We start from the raw sequence: 5,040 nt of genomic DNA on the forward strand, positions 1-5,040 counted from the left end.
GAAACCTGATAGGCTAGGGTAAGACTGTAAGGGAGGAAGAAACCTGACAGACTCAGGGAGGAATATGGGGAGGGTGGATGGGTCAAGCAGGACATGAGGAAGGGGCTACACCCAGGATACAAAATGAATAAATTGTAATAAAAATGAAAAAAATCACTTTCATTTCTAGTTAGCTCAATGGGATTTTGAGAATTTTTTTACCCTTTAGTAAATATTCATTCATTCATTCATTCATTCATTCATTCATTTCTATTTCACCCATTATTACTCTGAGAGGTCTTTTGCTACTTCTTAAAATTTTACTTATGTTTTTATTAATTACAGTTTGTTCATTTTTTTACCCAGGTGTAGCCCCATCCATCATCCCCTCCCAATCCCACCCTCCTTTCCTTTTATCCTCCCATGGCTCTCCCCAATTCCACTGATAGGGGAGGACCTCCTCCCCTTCCATCTGACTGTGGCCTATCATGTCTCATCAGGAATGTCTGCATTGTCTTCCTCTGTGGCCTGGTAAAGCTGATCCCCATCATTGGGAGGTAATCAAAGAACCAGCTACTGAGCTCATGTCAGAGACAGTCCCTGTTCACATTACTAGGGACCTCATTTGGATACTGAGCTGCCAAGGGCTACATCTGTACAAGAGTTTTAGGTTACCCTCATGCATGGTCCTTGGTTGAAGTATCAGTTTCAGAAAAGACCCCTGGGCCAAAAATTTTTGGTTCTGTTACTCTCCTTGTGGAACTCTGTTCCCTCCAGGTTTTTCTGTCTCCCACTTCTTTCATATGATTCCCTGAACTCTGCCCAACATTTGGCTATTAATCTCAGCATCTGCTTTGATAGCCTGCTGGGTAAGGTTTTTCAAAAGCCCTTTGTGGTAGGCTCCTATTCCCTGTTTACTCAATCTTCTGATGTCCATCCCGTTTTTCTTTCTGAGAGAGGCCTGATCATCTTACCTAGGGTCATCTTTTTTCCATAACCTCTTTAGGTGTACAGATTTTTCTATGTTTATCTTTATTATATGTCTAATATCCACTTTTAAGTGAGTATATACCATGTGTGTCTTACCTCACTCAGGAACATCTTTTCTAGTTATCACCATTTTCCTACAAATTTCATGATTTCCTTGTTTTTAAATTCTGAGTAGTATTCCATTGAGTAAAGGTACCACAATTTCTGTATCCATTCTTCAATTGAAAGACTTCTATGTTGTTTCCAAATTCTGGCTATTAAAATAGAACTGCTAGGAACATGGATGAGAAATTGTCCTTGTTGAATACATAAGCATATTTTGGATAAATGCCTAGGAGTGGTATAGCTGGGTCTTTTTTTTTCCTTAGTAAGGTATATTTATTTATATTATACACACCACATACATATGTGCATACATACTTATATTATGTAATGATAATAATCAAGGATAAACATGGTATTGATTTGAGGGATGGAGTGTCTATCTATCTATTGTTTATCTATTAATCATCTATTATCTATCTATCTACCTATCTACATATATCTATATTAAAAGCTATTATTTTTTAAAATAAATTAGTTTATTCACTGTGTATCCCAGCTGCAGACCCATCTCTCATGTATCTGAGTGTGGGAGAGCTGTCATCTCAGTTGTGTGCTGTTTGGCCGCTGGGCAGGGAGGCCTGTACTTGGGGTAACCGCCTCTCAGTCACCAAGCATGGAGGATCGTGCTAAGCAACCACTGTCACTACTGAGCATGGGGGCCCTTGCTTGAGGCAAAGGGAAATACAGTGGTTTGAATTTTCACCACTCTCAGTCCCTGGAGATGTCCCCAGGTGACCTGGATCCAAACTGTTCCAGTTCCTGGGTTGTCCCTTCTCACTGAGGAAGCCTCAATGTCTGTCTTCTTGCTTCAGTTGCCCCTCACTCACTAATTTTGGAGTTTCAGATCCTGTGCCCTTCAGATAAGGTGCTCGCTGGTCACTGCCACCTTGGATTCCCCTTTCTAATTTCTTGTTTGTCCATTGTTGCAGGGACTAATTGTCTCTGCATTTGAACTGTTAGTGTAGTAATTTCTTTTTTTTAATTTTTCTTTATTATTATTATTAATTGCAACTTATTCACTTTGCATTATCCCAGCTCCAGTTTGTGTTGCCTCCTGGCTAATATTTGAAGTGGTAACACTGAAGTATAACAAAATATAGTAATGAGCAAGGCTAGTGAAGATGAGGTAACCAAGCTTTAACATTCATACCAGAATTTACTCTGGGATTTCCAACTAACAAGACAGTGCTTTCTATCTTTCCCAGGCTCCCAAGACTCTGCAGTTTCTTTTTTTTTTTTTTTTTAATTTTATTTTTTCTTATCAGTTACATTTTATTAACTCTGTATCCCAGCCGTGTCCTGATCCCTCATTCCCTCCCAGCCCCTCCCTCCCTCCCTCATCTCCACTGTGCCCCTTTCCAAGTCCACTGATAGGGGGGGACCTCCTCCCCATTCATCTGATCCTATTTTATCAGGTATCTTCAGGACTGGCTGCAAAACCCTCCTCTGTGGCCTAACAGGACTGCTCCTCCTTTGGGGGGTGGGGAGGCCAAAGAGCCAGTCATTGAGTTCCTGTTAGAAATAGTCCTTGTTCCTCTCACTTTGGGAAACCAATTGGTTACTGAGCTACCACAGGCTACATCTGAGCAGAGGTTTTAGGTTATATCCATACATGGTCCTTGGTTGAATGTCAGTCTCAGAAAAGACCCTGTACCCAGATATATTTGGTCCTTGTGGAGCTCCTATCCTTTCCCCATCAGACTAACTCCCCTTCTTTTTTATAATTCCCTGTACTCTGCCAAAGGTTTGGTCATGAGTCTTTGCTTTGAAAACACTGCTAGTTAGAGTCTTTCAGATGCGCTCAGTAGATTCCTGTCATACGTTCAGTGCACATTCCATCTGTCTTTCTAAATGAGGATTGATCTTCTTATCCCATGTCTGCTCTCTTGATTATCTTTTTTTAGGTTTATAGATTTCCTTATGTTTATCATATCTTATAGGTCTATATAAGTGATTATATACCATGTTTGTCTTTCTCCTTCTGGGATATTTCACTCAGAATGATCTTTTCTAGATCCCACCATTTGCCTGCAAATTTCATGATTTCCTCCTTTTTGATTGCTGAGTAATATTCCATTGTGTAGAAATACCACAATTTCTGTACTCATTCTTCTGTTGATGGACATCTGTGTTGTTTCCAGGTTCTGACTATTACAAATAAAGCTGCTATAAACATGCTTGAGCAAGTATCCCTTTTGTGTACTTGAGCAAAGTTTGCGTATATACCTAACAGTGGTATAGCTGGGTCTTGAGAAAGCACTATTCCTAATTGTCTTAGAAAGCGCCAGATAGCTTTCCAGAGTGGCTGTGCCAGTTTACATTCCCACCAGCAGTGGAGGAGGATTCCCCTTTCTCCACAACCTCTCCAGCATGTATGATCTTATGAGTTTTTCATCTTGGCCATTCTGATGGGTGTAAGGTGATATCTCAGGGTCGTTTTGATTTGCATTTCCCTGATGGCTAATGAGGATGAGCATTTCTTTAAGTGTTTCTCTGCCATTTGATATTCCTCTGTTGAGAATTCTCTGTTTAGCTCTGTTCCCCATTTTTTAATTGGATTACTTGGTTTGCTGCTTTTCAGCTTCTTTAGATTCAATGCAATTCCCATCAAAATACCAACTCAATTCTTTACAGACCTTGAAAAAAAGATTCTCAGCTTCATATGGAGAAACAAATAACCCAGAATCTCCAAAATGATCCTGTACAACAACAGATCATCTGGAGGTATCTCCATCCCTGATCTCAAGCTGTACTACAGGGCAACAGTAATAAAAACTGCATGGTATTGGCATAGAAACAGAAAGGAGGATCAATGGAACTGCATAGAAGACCCAGAAATAAACCCACACACCTATGAATACTCTATTTTTGACAAAGAAGCCAAATCCATTCAATGGAAAAAAGACAGCATCTTCAACAAATGGTGCTGGACCAACTGGATGTCTACATGCAGAAAAATGAAAATAGATCCATATTTATCACCCTGCACAAAACTAAAGTCAAAGTGGATCAAGTACCTCAACATAAAACCAGATACTCTAAATCAATTGGAAAAAAAAAAGTGGGGAACAGCCTAGAACTCATTGGCACAGGAGACAACTTCCTGAACAGAACACCAACAGCACAGGCTCTAAGAGCAACAATCAATAAATGGGACCTCATGAAACTGAAAAGCTTCTGTTAAGCAAAGGACACCGACATCAAAACAAAATGACTGCCTACAGATTGGGAAAGAATCTCACTAAACCGTTATCTGACAGAGGACTAATATCCAGTCTACAGTTTCTTGAAGGAAAACCAATTCCTTTCTTTTTAGTTTTGCGGAGAGATATTATTGATGGTTTTATTTCAAATGAGGTTTTCTGTGTACTTATTCTGCTTAGGTTTTCATTGCCTCCATTGATCATTTTTAGATAGAGAATAAGTATAAAGGCCACTCCTCCTTAGATGGGGTGAAAACTGAACCCCAATTAATATCTTTTAGCACCCATCTCAAACAGCCCATGGAAACCTTAAGGAAATTATCCAACATTCATAGCCTTAGCTCCTGAAGGTGTAACCTTAGCCAATGATGTTTAAAGCAAATCATATTAATGTTTTTCTTATCAGAAACCCTCTGTGGACTCTGGTTAACATGCAAACACTTCAACCTAGAACAAAATGGGGAGCAGTTCTTCCACAGGTCACCAGAGAGGTATTGCTATGGCTGATGCTAAAAAGCAAGGTTGTGTTTGGCCCAAAACACAAGCTCAGAGACTGTTATTGGTATATGAATCAAAATGAGATCGTTCCATAACAAGCAAGTTTTACTGCTCCAAAAACCACCCTGTTAGGCTGTATGAAAAGGGTGCTGAAGTTCACTTATTTGACCTTTAGGAAAACCACATCAGGTTCAACAAAAGGCTTGTTTTTCTTGGTTAATTTTAGTGGTGGTGCTAAGCTGATGAAAGAAGGAAGCAGCAGAGA

Source organism: Meriones unguiculatus, chromosome 5 (genome assembly GCF_030254825.1).
Source record: "Meriones unguiculatus strain TT.TT164.6M chromosome 5, Bangor_MerUng_6.1, whole genome shotgun sequence".
Lineage (NCBI taxonomy): Eukaryota > Metazoa > Chordata > Mammalia > Rodentia > Muridae > Meriones > Meriones unguiculatus.